We start from the raw sequence: 17,763 nt of genomic DNA, 5'->3' as shown, positions 1-17,763 counted from the left end.
GGTACTTTGTTCTTATGGACTAGTGAATCGGAGATCTTCAGCTGGAAACGCACCGCATTAGCGACCATTATTTGCATTTAGCTACCACAGCTGCTGCTTTCCTACACATCTCACACGATATCGATGTACACCTAAAATTCCAAAACAACACATTTATTTCATTTCAGAGTTATTTTCAGCTTCAAATACCATTCCTCTGATATTCATAAGAAGCTAGGCATCGTCGTAACCCGTTACGTTCATTACGCAAGGCTCACGAGAGGGGCGCAGGTTGCATCCGCGTAGACACAAAATTTTGCGCCGCCCAGCGTGGGGCTCGAACCCACGACCCTGAGATTAAGAGTCTCATGCTCTACCGACTGAGCTAGCCGGGCTCCACACAATGCTTTACGAGCCATACAATACTGATGGGACCTGCGACCATCTATGGAAGATCCTTTTGACTACAGCTTATTTCCTGCTGCCACAAATGAGCTACAATCCTATTCAATGAAAAATTGTCTCCGAAAGGCATCAAATCTGCTTCAAATGATACGTGGCTATCAGCACCATTATTCAACACACATGCTCGACTGTGCGCAGACGCCTGTGGCGTAGCTCTTGGGCCCTGAATCAGACGCAGTAGTTCCAACAAAAACTCTCCTGAACGGCACTGTGCCGAAAATTTCGCTACAGATCACCCTTGTCTTGCTTGAGCTTCAGGTAGACGCCGGTTTGCAGCCAGGAAGCGGACAGCAGCAACTTTCAACTAGTTTTGTAGTACTCAAACAACACAGTAAAACAGCATGCATCTTTTGCAGAACTGGAAAAACTCGACCGTGACAGGATTCGAACCTGCAATCTTCGGATCCGAAGTCCGACGCCTTATCCATTAGGCCACACGGTCACTGGCGCAATACGCTTCCCCAAACACACCTCATTATCGCCATTTGTGCACTTCCCGGAATGAATTTACCATCTTTGACGCAATTCTCCAATTTCAGTACTAAAAATGCGACGCTACTTCTTGCTGTGTCCCATCGCAAGTTACATTCAAGCCCTTATGACGCTCATCAAACAAGAGCTTGCAAATCAGCTTCAATCGCTTAGTGCCATCTCAGTCGGTTGTAGAACGTACCTCACCCTATGAGATACAATGGCGAGTTGCCGCTATTACCAAAGCGGCGGCGGCGCCGACGACGACGACGACGACGACAACCGCGAGGGTCTCTATCAGGGGTAGAAAATACATCACAAGAACTAAGTATTTCACGTCGGCATTCTCCGGAGACTCCCAAAAGCAGCAGTTTCTGGTGCCTACTTTAATAGCACCATTCGCACTATTCATTTGCGAGAGCATTTCTTAAATACCGCACCCATTTATAATTTGTTTCATCCTTGACCGCTTTTTTCGAAAGGGCCACGGTGGGAGGGGCTTTTACAAAATTCATTTGCCTCCTGTGAGGATCGAACTCACGACCTCTGGTTTACTAGACCAGCGCTCTGCCACTGAGCTAAGGAGGCGCCTCCTAGCGCGCTTTTCGGGTACTTTGTTCTTATGGACTAGTGAATCGGAGATCTTCAGCTGGAAACGCACCGCATTAGCGACCATTATTTGCATTTAGCTACCACAGCTGCTGCTTTCCTACACATCTCACACGATATCGATGTACACCTAAAATTCCAAAACAACACATTTATTTCATTTCAGAGTTACTTTCAGCTTCAAATACCATTCCTCTGATATTCATAAGAAGCTAGGCATCGTCGTAACCCGTTACGTTCATTACGCAAGGCTCACGAGAGGGGCGCAGGTTGCATCCGCGTAGACACAAAATTTTGCGCCGCCCAGCGTGGGGCTCGAACCCACGACCCTGAGATTAAGAGTCTCATGCTCTACCGACTGAGCTAGCCGGGCTCCACACAATGCTTTACGAGCCATACAATACTGATGGGACCTGCGACCATCTATGGAAGATCCTTTTGACTACAGCTTATTTCCTGCTGCCACAAATGAGCTACAATCCTATTCAATGAAAAATTGTCTCCGAAAGGCATCAAATCTGCTTCAAATGATACGTGGCTATCAGCACCATTATTCAACACACATGCTCGACTGTGCGCAGACGCCTGTGGCGTAGCTCTTGGGCCCTGAATCAGACGCAGTAGTTCCAACAAAAACTCTCCTGAACGGCACTGTGCCGAAAATTTCGCTACAGATCACCCTTGTCTTGCTTGAGCTTCAGGTAGACGCCGGTTTGCAGCCAGGAAGCGGACAGCAGCAACTTTCAACTAGTTTTGTAGTACTCAAACAACACAGTAAAACAGCATGCATCTTTTGCAGAACTGGAAAAACTCGACCGTGACAGGATTCGAACCTGCAATCTTCGGATCCGAAGTCCGACGCCTTATCCATTAGGCCACACGGTCACTGGCGCAATACGCTTCCCCAAACACACCTCATTATCGCCATTTGTGCACTTCCCGGAATGAATTTACCATCTTTGACGCAATTCTCCAATTTCAGTACTAAAAATGCGACGCTACTTCTTGCTGTGTCCCATCGCAAGTTACATTCAAGCCCTTATGACGCTCATCAAACAAGAGCTTGCAAATCAGCTTCAATCGCTTAGTGCCATCTCAGTCGGTTGTAGAACGTACCTCACCCTATGAGATACAATGGCGAGTTGCCGCTATTACCAAAGCGGCGGCGGCGCCGACGACGACGACGACGACGACGACGACGACGACGACGACGACGACGACGACGACAACCGCGAGGGTCTCTATCAGGGGTAGAAAATACATCACAAGAACTAAGTATTTCACGTCGGCATTCTCCGGAGACTCCCAAAAGCAGCAGTTTCTGGTGCCTACTTTAATAGCACCATTCGCACTATTCATTTGCGAGAGCATTTCTTAAATACCGCACCCATTTATAATTTGTTTCATCCTTGACCGCTTTTTTCGAAAGGGCCACGGTGGGAGGGGCTTTTACAAAATTCATTTGCCTCCTGTGAGGATCGAACTCACGACCTCTGGTTTACTAGACCAGCGCTCTGCCACTGAGCTAAGGAGGCGCCTCCTAGCGCGCTTTTCGGGTACTTTGTTCTTATGGACTAGTGAATCGGAGATCTTCAGCTGGAAACGCACCGCATTAGCGACCATTATTTGCATTTAGCTACCACAGCTGCTGCTTTCCTACACATCTCACACGATATCGATGTACACCTAAAATTCCAAAACAACACATTTATTTCATTTCAGAGTTACTTTCAGCTTCAAATACCATTCCTCTGATATTCATAAGAAGCTAGGCATCGTCGTAACCCGTTACGTTCATTACGCAAGGCTCACGAGAGGGGCGCAGGTTGCATCCGCGTAGACACAAAATTTTGCGCCGCCCAGCGTGGGGCTCGAACCCACGACCCTGAGATTAAGAGTCTCATGCTCTACCGACTGAGCTAGCCGGGCTCCACACAATGCTTTACGAGCCATACAATACTGATGGGACCTGCGACCATCTATGGAAGATCCTTTTGACTACAGCTTATTTCCTGCTGCCACAAATGAGCTACAATCCTATTCAATGAAAAATTGTCTCCGAAAGGCATCAAATCTGCTTCAAATGATACGTGGCTATCAGCACCATTATTCAACACACATGCTCGACTGTGCGCAGACGCCTGTGGCGTAGCTCTTGGGCCCTGAATCAGACGCAGTAGTTCCAACAAAAACTCTCCTGAACGGCACTGTGCCGAAAATTTCGCTACAGATCACCCTTGTCTTGCTTGAGCTTCAGGTAGACGCCGGTTTGCAGCCAGGAAGCGGACAGCAGCAACTTTCAACTAGTTTTGTAGTACTCAAACAACACAGTAAAACAGCATGCATCTTTTGCAGAACTGGAAAAACTCGACCGTGACAGGATTCGAACCTGCAATCTTCGGATCCGAAGTCCGACGCCTTATCCATTAGGCCACACGGTCACTGGCGCAATACGCTTCCCCAAACACACCTCATTATCGCCATTTGTGCACTTCCCGGAATGAATTTACCATCTTTGACGCAATTCTCCAATTTCAGTACTAAAAATGCGACGCTACTTCTTGCTGTGTCCCATCGCAAGTTACATTCAAGCCCTTATGACGCTCATCAAACAAGAGCTTGCAAATCAGCTTCAATCGCTTAGTGCGATCTCAGTCGGTTGTAGAACGTACCTCACCCTATGAGATACAATGGCGAGTTGCCGCTATTACCAAAGCGGCGGCGGCGCCGACGACGACGACGACGACGACGACGACAACCGCGAGGGTCTCTATCAGGGGTAGAAAATACATCACAAGAACTAAGTATTTCACGTCGGCATTCTCCGGAGACTCCCAAAAGCAGCAGTTTCTGGTGCCTACTTTAATAGCACCATTCGCACTATTCATTTGCGAGAGCATTTCTTAAATACCGCACCCATTTATAATTTGTTTCATCCTTGACCGCTTTTTTCGAAAGGGCCACGGTGGGAGGGGCTTTTACAAAATTCATTTGCCTCCTGTGAGGATCGAACTCACGACCTCTGGTTTACTAGACCAGCGCTCTGCCACTGAGCTAAGGAGGCGCCTCCTAGCGCGCTTTTCGGGTACTTTGTTCTTATGGACTAGTGAATCGGAGATCTTCAGCTGGAAACGCACCGCATTAGCGACCATTATTTGCATTTAGCTACCACAGCTGCTGCTTTCCTACACATCTCACACGATATCGATGTACACCTAAAATTCCAAAACAACACATTTATTTCATTTCAGAGTTACTTTCAGCTTCAAATACCATTCCTCTGATATTCATAAGAAGCTAGGCATCGTCGTAACCCGTTACGTTCATTACGCAAGGCTCACGAGAGGGGCGCAGGTTGCATCCGCGTAGACACAAAATTTTGCGCCGCCCAGCGTGGGGCTCGAACCCACGACCCTGAGATTAAGAGTCTCATGCTCTACCGACTGAGCTAGCCGGGCTCCACACAATGCTTTACGAGCCATACAATACTGATGGGACCTGCGACCATCTATGGAAGATCCTTTTGACTACAGCTTATTTCCTGCTGCCACAAATGAGCTACAATCCTATTCAATGAAAAATTGTCTCCGAAAGGCATCAAATCTGCTTCAAATGATACGTGGCTATCAGCACCATTATTCAACACACATGCTCGACTGTGCGCAGACGCCTGTGGCGTAGCTCTTGGGCCCTGAATCAGACGCAGTAGTTCCAACAAAAACTCTCCTGAACGGCACTGTGCCGAAAATTTCGCTACAGATCACCCTTGTCTTGCTTGAGCTTCAGGTAGACGCCGGTTTGCAGCCAGGAAGCGGACAGCAGCAACTTTCAACTAGTTTTGTAGTACTCAAACAACACAGTAAAACAGCATGCATCTTTTGCAGAACTGGAAAAACTCGACCGTGACAGGATTCGAACCTGCAATCTTCGGATCCGAAGTCCGACGCCTTATCCATTAGGCCACACGGTCACTGGCGCAATACGCTTCCCCAAACACACCTCATTATCGCCATTTGTGCACTTCCCGGAATGAATTTACCATCTTTGACGCAATTCTCCAATTTCAGTACTAAAAATGCGACGCTACTTCTTGCTGTGTCCCATCGCAAGTTACATTCAAGCCCTTATGACGCTCATCAAACAAGAGCTTGCAAATCAGCTTCAATCGCTTAGTGCCATCTCAGTCGGTTGTAGAACGTACCTCACCCTATGAGATACAATGGCGAGTTGCCGCTATTACCAAAGCGGCGGCGGCGCCGACGACGACGACAACCGCGAGGGTCTCTATCAGGGGTAGAAAATACATCACAAGAACTAAGTATTTCACGTCGGCATTCTCCGGAGACTCCCAAAAGCAGCAGTTTCTGGTGCCTACTTTAATAGCACCATTCGCACTATTCATTTGCGAGAGCATTTCTTAAATACCGCACCCATTTATAATTTGTTTCATCCTTGACCGCTTTTTTCGAAAGGGCCACGGTGGGAGGGGCTTTTACAAAATTCATTTGCCTCCTGTGAGGATCGAACTCACGACCTCTGGTTTACTAGACCAGCGCTCTGCCACTGAGCTAAGGAGGCGCCTCCTAGCGCGCTTTTCGGGTACTTTGTTCTTATGGACTAGTGAATCGGAGATCTTCAGCTGGAAACGCACCGCATTAGCGACCATTATTTGCATTTAGCTACCACAGCTGCTGCTTTCCTACACATCTCACACGATATCGATGTACACCTAAAATTCCAAAACAACACATTTATTTCATTTCAGAGTTACTTTCAGCTTCAAATACCATTCCTCTGATATTCATAAGAAGCTAGGCATCGTCGTAACCCGTTACGTTCATTACGCAAGGCTCACGAGAGGGGCGCAGGTTGCATCCGCGTAGACACAAAATTTTGCGCCGCCCAGCGTGGGGCTCGAACCCACGACCCTGAGATTAAGAGTCTCATGCTCTACCGACTGAGCTAGCCGGGCTCCACACAATGCTTTACGAGCCATACAATACTGATGGGACCTGCGACCATCTATGGAAGATCCTTTTGACTACAGCTTATTTCCTGCTGCCACAAATGAGCTACAATCCTATTCAATGAAAAATTGTCTCCGAAAGGCATCAAATCTGCTTCAAATGATACGTGGCTATCAGCACCATTATTCAACACACATGCTCGACTGTGCGCAGACGCCTGTGGCGTAGCTCTTGGGCCCTGAATCAGACGCAGTAGTTCCAACAAAAACTCTCCTGAACGGCACTGTGCCGAAAATTTCGCTACAGATCACCCTTGTCTTGCTTGAGCTTCAGGTAGACGCCGGTTTGCAGCCAGGAAGCGGACAGCAGCAACTTTCAACTAGTTTTGTAGTACTCAAACAACACAGTAAAACAGCATGCATCTTTTGCAGAACTGGAAAAACTCGACCGTGACAGGATTCGAACCTGCAATCTTCGGATCCGAAGTCCGACGCCTTATCCATTAGGCCACACGGTCACTGGCGCAATACGCTTCCCCAAACACACCTCATTATCGCCATTTGTGCACTTCCCGGAATGAATTTACCATCTTTGACGCAATTCTCCAATTTCAGTACTAAAAATGCGACGCTACTTCTTGCTGTGTCCCATCGCAAGTTACATTCAAGCCCTTATGACGCTCATCAAACAAGAGCTTGCAAATCAGCTTCAATCGCTTAGTGCCATCTCAGTCGGTTGTAGAACGTACCTCACCCTATGAGATACAATGGCGAGTTGCCGCTATTACCAAAGCGGCGGCGGCGCCGACGACGACGACGACGACGACGACGACGACAACCGCGAGGGTCTCTATCAGGGGTAGAAAATACATCACAAGAACTAAGTATTTCACGTCGGCATTCTCCGGAGACTCCCAAAAGCAGCAGTTTCTGGTGCCTACTTTAATAGCACCATTCGCACTATTCATTTGCGAGAGCATTTCTTAAATACCGCACCCATTTATAATTTGTTTCATCCTTGACCGCTTTTTTCGAAAGGGCCACGGTGGGAGGGGCTTTTACAAAATTCATTTGCCTCCTGTGAGGATCGAACTCACGACCTCTGGTTTACTAGACCAGCGCTCTGCCACTGAGCTAAGGAGGCGCCTCCTAGCGCGCTTTTCGGGTACTTTGTTCTTATGGACTAGTGAATCGGAGATCTTCAGCTGGAAACGCACCGCATTAGCGACCATTATTTGCATTTAGCTACCACAGCTGCTGCTTTCCTACACATCTCACACGATATCGATGTACACCTAAAATTCCAAAACAACACATTTATTTCATTTCAGAGTTACTTTCAGCTTCAAATACCATTCCTCTGATATTCATAAGAAGCTAGGCATCGTCGTAACCCGTTACGTTCATTACGCAAGGCTCACGAGAGGGGCGCAGGTTGCATCCGCGTAGACACAAAATTTTGCGCCGCCCAGCGTGGGGCTCGAACCCACGACCCTGAGATTAAGAGTCTCATGCTCTACCGACTGAGCTAGCCGGGCTCCACACAATGCTTTACGAGCCATACAATACTGATGGGACCTGCGACCATCTATGGAAGATCCTTTTGACTACAGCTTATTTCCTGCTGCCACAAATGAGCTACAATCCTATTCAATGAAAAATTGTCTCCGAAAGGCATCAAATCTGCTTCAAATGATACGTGGCTATCAGCACCATTATTCAACACACATGCTCGACTGTGCGCAGACGCCTGTGGCGTAGCTCTTGGGCCCTGAATCAGACGCAGTAGTTCCAACAAAAACTCTCCTGAACGGCACTGTGCCGAAAATTTCGCTACAGATCACCCTTGTCTTGCTTGAGCTTCAGGTAGACGCCGGTTTGCAGCCAGGAAGCGGACAGCAGCAACTTTCAACTAGTTTTGTAGTACTCAAACAACACAGTAAAACAGCATGCATCTTTTGCAGAACTGGAAAAACTCGACCGTGACAGGATTCGAACCTGCAATCTTCGGATCCGAAGTCCGACGCCTTATCCATTAGGCCACACGGTCACTGGCGCAATACGCTTCCCCAAACACACCTCATTATCGCCATTTGTGCACTTCCCGGAATGAATTTACCATCTTTGACGCAATTCTCCAATTTCAGTACTAAAAATGCGACGCTACTTCTTGCTGTGTCCCATCGCAAGTTACATTCAAGCCCTTATGACGCTCATCAAACAAGAGCTTGCAAATCAGCTTCAATCGCTTAGTGCCATCTCAGTCGGTTGTAGAACGTACCTCACCCTATGAGATACAATGGCGAGTTGCCGCTATTACCAAAGCGGCGGCGGCGCCGACGACGACGACGACGACGACGACGACGACAACCGCGAGGGTCTCTATCAGGGGTAGAAAATACATCACAAGAACTAAGTATTTCACGTCGGCATTCTCCGGAGACTCCCAAAAGCAGCAGTTTCTGGTGCCTACTTTAATAGCACCATTCGCACTATTCATTTGCGAGAGCATTTCTTAAATACCGCACCCATTTATAATTTGTTTCATCCTTGACCGCTTTTTTCGAAAGGGCCACGGTGGGAGGGGCTTTTACAAAATTCATTTGCCTCCTGTGAGGATCGAACTCACGACCTCTGGTTTACTAGACCAGCGCTCTGCCACTGAGCTAAGGAGGCGCCTCCTAGCGCGCTTTTCGGGTACTTTGTTCTTATGGACTAGTGAATCGGAGATCTTCAGCTGGAAACGCACCGCATTAGCGACCATTATTTGCATTTAGCTACCACAGCTGCTGCTTTCCTACACATCTCACACGATATCGATGTACACCTAAAATTCCAAAACAACACATTTATTTCATTTCAGAGTTACTTTCAGCTTCAAATACCATTCCTCTGATATTCATAAGAAGCTAGGCATCGTCGTAACCCGTTACGTTCATTACGCAAGGCTCACGAGAGGGGCGCAGGTTGCATCCGCGTAGACACAAAATTTTGCGCCGCCCAGCGTGGGGCTCGAACCCACGACCCTGAGATTAAGAGTCTCATGCTCTACCGACTGAGCTAGCCGGGCTCCACACAATGCTTTACGAGCCATACAATACTGATGGGACCTGCGACCATCTATGGAAGATCCTTTTGACTACAGCTTATTTCCTGCTGCCACAAATGAGCTACAATCCTATTCAATGAAAAATTGTCTCCGAAAGGCATCAAATCTGCTTCAAATGATACGTGGCTATCAGCACCATTATTCAACACACATGCTCGACTGTGCGCAGACGCCTGTGGCGTAGCTCTTGGGCCCTGAATCAGACGCAGTAGTTCCAACAAAAACTCTCCTGAACGGCACTGTGCCGAAAATTTCGCTACAGATCACCCTTGTCTTGCTTGAGCTTCAGGTAGACGCCGGTTTGCAGCCAGGAAGCGGACAGCAGCAACTTTCAACTAGTTTTGTAGTACTCAAACAACACAGTAAAACAGCATGCATCTTTTGCAGAACTGGAAAAACTCGACCGTGACAGGATTCGAACCTGCAATCTTCGGATCCGAAGTCCGACGCCTTATCCATTAGGCCACACGGTCACTGGCGCAATACGCTTCCCCAAACACACCTCATTATCGCCATTTGTGCACTTCCCGGAATGAATTTACCATCTTTGACGCAATTCTCCAATTTCAGTACTAAAAATGCGACGCTACTTCTTGCTGTGTCCCATCGCAAGTTACATTCAAGCCCTTATGACGCTCATCAAACAAGAGCTTGCAAATCAGCTTCAATCGCTTAGTGCCATCTCAGTCGGTTGTAGAACGTACCTCACCCTATGAGATACAATGGCGAGTTGCCGCTATTACCAAAGCGGCGGCGGCGCCGCCGACGACGACGACGACGACGACGACGACGACGACAACCGCGAGGGTCTCTATCAGGGGTAGAAAATACATCACAAGAACTAAGTATTTCACGTCGGCATTCTCCGGAGACTCCCAAAAGCAGCAGTTTTTTTTTTTTTTTTTTTTTCTTTATTGTGATTTCATTCCCCAGCCCCATATGGGCAGGGGAGGGCTGTCAGCAGCACAATCCGCCGCTCTTCAGCCGAGTGACAGGACAATTAAAACAAGAATAAAATAATACATACATAAGGAGGTAAAAAAGGGGAACATAAAGCAATATAAGGGGAGAAAATGGAGGTAAAAATACACTGATATGTAGACGTTCATTGGGGACAGTTAAAAAAAGTCACCAGAAAGTTAAAAAACACAATTGGTGATTCTTAAAACACATGGAAGTCACTAGATCCACAGGCACAGGTTAAAAGTCGGCCACAGTATTAAAAACACTCCGAAACAACACACTTAAAACCCACTCGGAGCACACACGACGAAGAATAAAACTACCAGGTGGGACCTGCCGAGGGAAAGGGCAGAGAGGATGGAAAAGGAGGGGAGAGCATGGGGCAGCTGGGGAAGCGGCGGGAGGAAGGGAGGAGGAGTAACCGTGGGTTCACGAAGAGGCAGGAGACACATGGGGCGGGAGAGGAAAAGGGAAGACAGGGCAGGAGGGAGCGCAGAGACACTGAAAGAAGGCACAGGAGATGGAGGGGGAGGGGAAATCCGCTCAGAAGGAGGCAGGGGGAGGAGAGGGAGCCCCGAGGAGGAGGCAGGAAGAGGGGGTTAGAGTTGGTAGGAAGGGTAGATGTCAGGGCGAAGCTCATCATCCGGGAGCGGTAGACGGTGGAAGTTGTGTTGGGAAAGGAGATGGAGGGTGTGGAGATGGAGAGAGGGAGGGACACAACGGTAAAGGCGCGGCAACTGGTCGGGAGTGGAGAGGAAGGGAGACACCAGGGGGTGAGGGGGATCAAGGCGACGGACAACATAGAGGGTGCGGATGTGTTCAAGGAAAAGGAGAAGGTGGGGGAAGGGGATGAGGTCATAGAGGATGCGCGTGGGGGACGGAAGGCGGATGCGGAAGGCGAGGCGGAGCGCATGGCGTTCGAGGATTTGGAGGGCGTTATAGAACCGGGGAGGGGCGGAAATCCAAGCGATGCTGGCATAACAAAGGATGGGGCGGATCATGGATTTGTAGGTGTGGAGGATGGTAGAAGGATGCAGACCCCACGTCCGGCCGGACAGGAGTTTCAGGAGGCGGAGGCGGTGGTGAGCTTTGTTTTGGATGGTAAGGAGATGGGGAGTCCAAGTGAGGTGGCGGTCGAGGGTGAGGCCAAGGTATTTGAGGGTAGGAGTGAGGTGGATAGGACGGCCATAAATGGTGAGGTAGAAATCATGGAGGCGGAAGGAACGGGTGGTGCGGCCTATGATGATCGCCTGGGTCTTGGAGGGATTAACACGGAGGAACCACTGGTTGCACCAAGCGGTGAATTGGTCAATGTGGGTTTGGAGAGTACGTTGGGACCGTTGAAGGGTAGGATAAAGGGCTAGGAAGGCGGTGTCATCAGCGAACTGGAGAAGATGAACAGGAGGGGGAGGTTTGGGCATATCAGCAGTGTACAGGAGATAGAGGAGAGGGGAAAGGACAGAACCTTGGGGCACGCCGGCAGAGGGGTAGAAAGTACGGGAGTTGGAATTGTGGATAGTCACATAGGAGGGACGATGGGAGAGGAAGGAAGCAACGAGACGGACGAAGTTGATGGGGAGAGCATAGGTCTGGAGTTTGAAAAGGAGCCCGGGATGCCAGACACGGTCATAGGCGTTCTGGAGGTCAAGGGAAACAAAGATAGCAGAGCGACGGGAGTTAAGTTGGAGGGAAAGAAGATGGGTAAGGTTAAGGAGCTGGTCGTCAGCAGAGAAGGAAGGCCGGAAGCCACATTGGGTAAGAGGAAGGAGGCGGTGCTGGTTAAGGTGGCAGTGGATACGGCGAGAGAGGATGGCCTCAAAGACCTTACTGAACACGGAGGTGAGGCAGATGGGACGATAGGAAGAGGTAGCAGAGGGGGGTTTGTTAGGCTTAGGGAACAGCAGGACACGGGAAGTCTTCCACAGGTCAGGGTAAAATCCAGTGGAGAGGAGGACATTGTACAGGGTAGCAAGGACAGACAGGAAGGATGGAGGGGATTCCTTGAGGTGACGGTAGGTGACGCCATCATGACCAGGGGCGGTGTTGCGTTTGGAGCGGAGGACGAGTGTGATGTCTTGCATGGTGATGGGAGTGTTGATGTCGGAGGGGGGTAGCCGATCCAAGTACTGGAAGCTAGGGGCGAGCGGGGGGACCGAGGTGTCAGTGCGGTCAAGGACAGTGGGGAAGAGGGAGTAATCAAAATGGGGATCGTCAGGAATGGAGAAGACCTCGGATAGGTGGGAAGCAAAATGGTTAGCCTTACTGAGGTTGTCAGGAAAAGGGCGATCATCATGGAGGATGGGGTAATGCGGGGTGGGATGGCTACCAGTAAGGCGGTGGAAGGCTGACCAGTACTTGGAGGAGTTGACAGGGAGGGTGGAGTTGAGGCGTGTGCATGTCTGACGCCAGTCCCGGCGTTTCTTTGCTGTAAGGAGGTTCCGGATATGTCGCTGTAATTGCCGGTGGCGGGTGAGAGTATCCCGGTCACGAGTGCGGAGGAAGGAGCGGTAGAGCCTGCGGGATTCACGCAGAAGAAGGACGGCCTGCGGAGGAAGCGTAGGGCGGTGAGGGTGGATGAGTTTGGTAGGGACATGAGCCTCCACAGCGTCAGTGATGGTCTTCTGGAGGAAGGAAGAGGCATGGGTGATGTCATCAGGGTGGTGGAAAGTGAGGGGGTGGCTGTCGACCTGTAAGTCAATGGATTCCCGGTAGGCATCCCAATTGGCACGGTGGTAGTCATGGACAGTCTTTGGAGGGGCAGGGGGGCGGGCGGCTGCAGTGGCAGGACGGGTAGAGGAGATGGTGAGAAGGACAGGGAGATGGTCACTACCGACGGGATCGAGGACATCAACGGCAATGCGACCAAGGAGGTTGGGGGAAGCGAGGATAACATCGGGGGTGGAGTTACTTTCAGGACGGGTGTGCTGTGGGAGAGGAACAAGGTCACCATGGAGGGTGGCAAGGAACTGATGCCACCGCCGAAGGGTGGCAGGGTCACGGCTGTGGATGTTGAGGTCAGCGGCGATCACATAGGTGGAGAAGGTACGGTCAACATGGGAAATGAAGTCAAAGGGGAGAGGAGCTGCGGGGCGAATATAGATAGTGGCACAGGTGACGGTGAGGGAGGGAAAAAAGAGGCTGAGGAGAAGGTGTTCAGTTGGGTCATTGAGGAGGGGTTGTGGCCGGACAGGGAGATGCCGGAGGTGGCCGATAGCGACCCCGCCTCGAGCTAGGGGAAGGGGATTGTCAGTGCGGTGAAGGAGATAAGGGGAGATGCGGACCACATGGTGGGGTTGGAGGAAGGTTTCATTAAGGATGAAGGAGTCAACCTGGTGCTGGGAGAGGGTATGCATGAAGAGGTATTTGTTTGCAAGGAGGGAGCGAATGTTGAGGTAGAGGAGACGATACCGTTGACGAGCCATGAGAGTGGGTGCGGGAAGGGTGCGGGAAGGGGAGAGGGGCTTAAACGAGGGTGTCTAGACGGGTGAAGGTAAAGTGGGCCTGGTTGTGGGAGTATGTGGCGTAGGTGTTTAAGTGGAAAACAGAGCGGGCAGCGAGGGAAATCTGCTGGAGTGTGTGGGGGCGCTGGAAGGGGTGGATGTTCTGCAGGACGACGGTGAGGAACCGGATGATGTCTTCTGCTGTAGGGGGAGGGCGGAGGGAATTGTTAGGGTGGATAGGTGGGTCAATGGGGCGAAGGGGGACAGTGAGTTCAGGGTTGGTGGGAGGGGGCTTGGCTTTGCATTTGGAGGAATAGGTGGGGTGAGGTTCATTGCAGGTGTTGCAGGATGGGGGGGAGGCGAGGTTGGGACACTGTTTGAGGAAGTGGGAGGCTTTACAATGGGGGCAGGTGGGTGGGTTTTTGCAGTTCTGGGTGAGGTGGTCATTGTACAGAAGACAACGCTGGCAGCGGTAAGATTGAGGAGGGGAACGGGACGGGTCAACAGGGTGGCGGCGGTTGAAAATCAGGGCTCCCTGCGTGAGGAGGTGGTCGATGGAGGAGGCGGACTCTGTAAAGATACGCATGAGGAAAGTAGGGCCAGAGGAGTTGTAAATACGGCGGGCAGAGCGGATTTCCAGGGAGGGGTGGGCATTCAGTTCCGCCGACACCTCAGCCTCCGTGACCACAGGGCTGAGTTTTGTGATGACGGCAGTGAGGGTCGGCGGACGACGAGGCGGTTGGGGTTGGCGAGGAGAGGAGGAGGTAAGGAATGGGGTGAGGGATGCGTGGGGCCCAAAGGTGATGCGGGGAAGGCGCCGGAGGAGATCAGTATGGAGGGATGGAGAGGGAGACTTGATGAGAACAGAGTCTCTGCGAGGGATAAGTTGGGTGATGGGTGCACTGGGGATGTACTTCCGGATTTCAAGGGTGAGGGTGCGGGCATCCAGGAATTTCGGATCAGGGTTTGCGAGGACAAAGGTATACAGGGAGGGGGCTGGAGAGGAGGGGGGTGGGGTGGTATCCATAGTGGGGTCAGTGGGAGGTGGGGGAGGCGGGGCGGGCAGTGGCCTTTTGGAGGAAGGAGTAGAGGAGAGGTCGCCACTGGGCCGTTTGGAAGATTTTTTGGCGGGTGTTGCCTGGGAGGAGGGATGAGGGACTGGATGGATGGGGAGGTGGTGGGAGGCAGGGCCCTCCTGTGAGGCAGGAGCACCGGATGAGAGGGTAGGGCGTTCTGTGGCGGCGACTGTGGCGCGGCGGGCGGAGACTCCGGTAGGGGAAGCAGCGGTAGTCGCAGGGGGTAGAGGGGGGAAGTCGTCTCGGCGGGCGACAGGAGTGGGAGGGGGGTTGGGAGCAGGGGCAGAGGCAGTAGCGGGAGAAGTAGCAGGGGCAGTAACAGGGGTAGGAGCAGGAGTGACGTACAGGTGGGGATACATCGATGGAGAGGAGGTAGATGGGGAGGAGACTGTGAGTAGGGGAGGTGCATGAGACGGGTGAATCCCAGAGGAAGCACTCCATGACGTGACAGTGGGGGCAGGTGAAGGAGAGGTGTAGATGATGGTGGTAGTTGGGGCGTCCATGATCGCAGGCGGCAGCGAACACCGAGAGACGGCGGCAGAAGAAGCGGCGAGCACCAAGAGACGGCGGCAGAAGAAGCGGCGAGCACCAAGAGACGGCGGCAGAAGAAGCGGCGAGCACCAAGAGACGGCGACAGCGGCGGCGGCGGCTGAAGAAGCGGCGACCAGGTGGCGGCGGCAGAAGAGGAAGCGGCGAGCACCGACAAACGGCGACCAAGCGGCGGCGGCGGCGGCGGCGGCAAGCACAGGGCGGCGGCGACGGCGACGGCGGCGAGCACCGACAGACGGCGACCAAGCGGCGGCGGCGGCGGCGGCGGCGGCGGCGAGCACCGACAGACGGCGACCAAGCGGCGGCGGCGGCGGCGGCGGCGAGCACCGACAGACGGCGACCAAGCGGCGGCGGCGGCGGGCAGCAGTGACGGCGTGCAGACGGGCAACAACGCGACAAGCACGAGTGGAGCTCTTCCACGTCGAAGGTACACCCTGAGAGTAGCCCAGGCAGTGCGAGTCCTCGATGAGGAAGTGAGGGAATCCAACCCTCGAATGAAAAGCAGCAGTTTCTGGTGCCTACTTTAATAGCACCATTCGCACTATTCATTTGCGAGAGCATTTCTTAAATACCGCACCCATTTATAATTTGTTTCATCCTTGACCGCTTTTTTCGAAAGGGCCACGGTGGGAGGGGCTTTTACAAAATTCATTTGCCTCCTGTGAGGATCGAACTCACGACCTCTGGTTTACTAGACCAGCGCTCTGCCACTGAGCTAAGGAGGCGCCTCCTAGCGCGCTTTTCGGGTACTTTGTTCTTATGGACTAGTGAATCGGAGATCTTCAGCTGGAAACGCACCGCATTAGCGACCATTATTTGCATTTAGCTACCACAGCTGCTGCTTTCCTACACATCTCACACGATATCGATGTACACCTAAAATTCCAAAACAACACATTTATTTCATTTCAGAGTTACTTTCAGCTTCAAATACCATTCCTCTGATATTCATAAGAAGCTAGGCATCGTCGTAACCCGTTACGTTCATTACGCAAGGCTCACGAGAGGGGCGCAGGTTGCATCCGCGTAGACACAAAATTTTGCGCCGCCCAGCGTGGGGCTCGAACCCACGACCCTGAGATTAAGAGTCTCATGCTCTACCGACTGAGCTAGCCGGGCTCCACACAATGCTTTACGAGCCATACAATACTGATGGGACCTGCGACCATCTATGGAAGATCCTTTTGACTACAGCTTATTTCCTGCTGCCACAAATGAGCTACAATCCTATTCAATGAAAAATTGTCTCCGAAAGGCATCAAATCTGCTTCAAATGATACGTGGCTATCAGCACCATTATTCAACACACATGCTCGACTGTGCGCAGACGCCTGTGGCGTAGCTCTTGGGCCCTGAATCAGACGCAGTAGTTCCAACAAAAACTCTCCTGAACGGCACTGTGCCGAAAATTTCGCTACAGATCACCCTTGTCTTGCTTGAGCTTCAGGTAGACGCCGGTTTGCAGCCAGGAAGCGGACAGCAGCAACTTTCAACTAGTTTTGTAGTACTCAAACAACACAGTAAAACAGCATGCATCTTTTGCAGAACTGGAAAAACTCGACCGTGACAGGATTCGAACCTGCAATCTTCGGATCCGAAGTCCGACGCCTTATCCATTAGGCCACACGGTCACTGGCGCAATACGCTTCCCCAAACACACCTCATTATCGCCATTTGTGCACTTCCCGGAATGAATTTACCATCTTTGACGCAATTCTCCAATTTCAGTACTAAAAATGCGACGCTACTTCTTGCTGTGTCCCATCGCAAGTTACATTCAAGCCCTTATGACGCTCATCAAACAAGAGCTTGCAAATCAGCTTCAATCGCTTAGTGCCATCTCAGTCGGTTGTAGAACGTACCTCACCCTATGAGATACAATGGCGAGTTGCCGCTATTACCAAAGCGGCGGCGGCGCCGACGACGACGACAACCGCGAGGGTCTCTATCAGGGGTAGAAAATACATCACAAGAACTAAGTATTTCACGTCGGCATTCTCCGGAGACTCCCAAAAGCAGCAGTTTCTGGTGCCTACTTTAATAGCACCATTCGCACTATTCATTTGCGAGAGCATTTCTTAAATACCGCACCCATTTATAATTTGTTTCATCCTTGACCGCTTTTTTCGAAAGGGC

At 51.2% G+C, this 17,763-nt stretch overlaps 23 non-coding genes across 23 annotated transcripts; all 23 read right to left on the bottom strand.

The window, feature by feature from the left end:
* Nucleotides 1–301: 301 nt before the first annotated feature.
* On the bottom strand, nucleotides 302–374 carry Trnak-cuu (transfer RNA lysine (anticodon CUU)). The gene has a single exon. It is a non-coding gene; the product is annotated as a tRNA-Lys (tRNA).
* Nucleotides 375–813: 439 nt separating this feature from the next.
* On the bottom strand, nucleotides 814–886 carry Trnar-ucg (transfer RNA arginine (anticodon UCG)). The gene has a single exon. It is a non-coding gene; the product is annotated as a tRNA-Arg (tRNA).
* Nucleotides 887–1,431: 545 nt separating this feature from the next.
* Trnat-agu (transfer RNA threonine (anticodon AGU)) lies at nucleotides 1,432–1,503 on the bottom strand. Its single transcript has one exon. It is a non-coding gene; the product is annotated as a tRNA-Thr (tRNA).
* Nucleotides 1,504–1,824: 321 nt separating this feature from the next.
* Trnak-cuu (transfer RNA lysine (anticodon CUU)) lies at nucleotides 1,825–1,897 on the bottom strand. The gene has a single exon. It is a non-coding gene; the product is annotated as a tRNA-Lys (tRNA).
* Nucleotides 1,898–2,336: 439 nt separating this feature from the next.
* On the bottom strand, nucleotides 2,337–2,409 carry Trnar-ucg (transfer RNA arginine (anticodon UCG)). Its single transcript has one exon. It is a non-coding gene; the product is annotated as a tRNA-Arg (tRNA).
* A 578-nt stretch (nucleotides 2,410–2,987) lies between these two features.
* On the bottom strand, nucleotides 2,988–3,059 carry Trnat-agu (transfer RNA threonine (anticodon AGU)). The gene has a single exon. It is a non-coding gene; the product is annotated as a tRNA-Thr (tRNA).
* Nucleotides 3,060–3,380: 321 nt separating this feature from the next.
* Nucleotides 3,381–3,453, bottom strand: Trnak-cuu (transfer RNA lysine (anticodon CUU)). The gene has a single exon. It is a non-coding gene; the product is annotated as a tRNA-Lys (tRNA).
* A 439-nt stretch (nucleotides 3,454–3,892) lies between these two features.
* On the bottom strand, nucleotides 3,893–3,965 carry Trnar-ucg (transfer RNA arginine (anticodon UCG)). The gene has a single exon. It is a non-coding gene; the product is annotated as a tRNA-Arg (tRNA).
* Nucleotides 3,966–4,516: 551 nt separating this feature from the next.
* Trnat-agu (transfer RNA threonine (anticodon AGU)) lies at nucleotides 4,517–4,588 on the bottom strand. The gene has a single exon. It is a non-coding gene; the product is annotated as a tRNA-Thr (tRNA).
* Nucleotides 4,589–4,909: 321 nt separating this feature from the next.
* Nucleotides 4,910–4,982, bottom strand: Trnak-cuu (transfer RNA lysine (anticodon CUU)). The gene has a single exon. It is a non-coding gene; the product is annotated as a tRNA-Lys (tRNA).
* Nucleotides 4,983–5,421: 439 nt separating this feature from the next.
* Trnar-ucg (transfer RNA arginine (anticodon UCG)) lies at nucleotides 5,422–5,494 on the bottom strand. The gene has a single exon. It is a non-coding gene; the product is annotated as a tRNA-Arg (tRNA).
* Nucleotides 5,495–6,030: 536 nt separating this feature from the next.
* On the bottom strand, nucleotides 6,031–6,102 carry Trnat-agu (transfer RNA threonine (anticodon AGU)). Its single transcript has one exon. It is a non-coding gene; the product is annotated as a tRNA-Thr (tRNA).
* Nucleotides 6,103–6,423: 321 nt separating this feature from the next.
* Trnak-cuu (transfer RNA lysine (anticodon CUU)) lies at nucleotides 6,424–6,496 on the bottom strand. The gene has a single exon. It is a non-coding gene; the product is annotated as a tRNA-Lys (tRNA).
* Nucleotides 6,497–6,935: 439 nt separating this feature from the next.
* Trnar-ucg (transfer RNA arginine (anticodon UCG)) lies at nucleotides 6,936–7,008 on the bottom strand. Its single transcript has one exon. It is a non-coding gene; the product is annotated as a tRNA-Arg (tRNA).
* Nucleotides 7,009–7,562: 554 nt separating this feature from the next.
* Trnat-agu (transfer RNA threonine (anticodon AGU)) lies at nucleotides 7,563–7,634 on the bottom strand. The gene has a single exon. It is a non-coding gene; the product is annotated as a tRNA-Thr (tRNA).
* A 321-nt stretch (nucleotides 7,635–7,955) lies between these two features.
* Nucleotides 7,956–8,028, bottom strand: Trnak-cuu (transfer RNA lysine (anticodon CUU)). Its single transcript has one exon. It is a non-coding gene; the product is annotated as a tRNA-Lys (tRNA).
* A 439-nt stretch (nucleotides 8,029–8,467) lies between these two features.
* Trnar-ucg (transfer RNA arginine (anticodon UCG)) lies at nucleotides 8,468–8,540 on the bottom strand. Its single transcript has one exon. It is a non-coding gene; the product is annotated as a tRNA-Arg (tRNA).
* Nucleotides 8,541–9,094: 554 nt separating this feature from the next.
* Nucleotides 9,095–9,166, bottom strand: Trnat-agu (transfer RNA threonine (anticodon AGU)). The gene has a single exon. It is a non-coding gene; the product is annotated as a tRNA-Thr (tRNA).
* Nucleotides 9,167–9,487: 321 nt separating this feature from the next.
* Trnak-cuu (transfer RNA lysine (anticodon CUU)) lies at nucleotides 9,488–9,560 on the bottom strand. The gene has a single exon. It is a non-coding gene; the product is annotated as a tRNA-Lys (tRNA).
* Nucleotides 9,561–9,999: 439 nt separating this feature from the next.
* Nucleotides 10,000–10,072, bottom strand: Trnar-ucg (transfer RNA arginine (anticodon UCG)). Its single transcript has one exon. It is a non-coding gene; the product is annotated as a tRNA-Arg (tRNA).
* A 6,208-nt stretch (nucleotides 10,073–16,280) lies between these two features.
* Trnat-agu (transfer RNA threonine (anticodon AGU)) lies at nucleotides 16,281–16,352 on the bottom strand. The gene has a single exon. It is a non-coding gene; the product is annotated as a tRNA-Thr (tRNA).
* A 321-nt stretch (nucleotides 16,353–16,673) lies between these two features.
* Nucleotides 16,674–16,746, bottom strand: Trnak-cuu (transfer RNA lysine (anticodon CUU)). Its single transcript has one exon. It is a non-coding gene; the product is annotated as a tRNA-Lys (tRNA).
* A 439-nt stretch (nucleotides 16,747–17,185) lies between these two features.
* Nucleotides 17,186–17,258, bottom strand: Trnar-ucg (transfer RNA arginine (anticodon UCG)). Its single transcript has one exon. It is a non-coding gene; the product is annotated as a tRNA-Arg (tRNA).
* Nucleotides 17,259–17,763: the final 505 nt, after the last annotated feature.

Source organism: Schistocerca nitens, chromosome 8 (assembly GCF_023898315.1).
Source record: "Schistocerca nitens isolate TAMUIC-IGC-003100 chromosome 8, iqSchNite1.1, whole genome shotgun sequence".
Classification (NCBI taxonomy): Eukaryota; Metazoa; Arthropoda; class Insecta; order Orthoptera; family Acrididae; genus Schistocerca; species Schistocerca nitens.
Note: the sequence above shows the minus strand (reverse complement) of the source record. Positions and strands in the feature narration are given on the sequence as shown.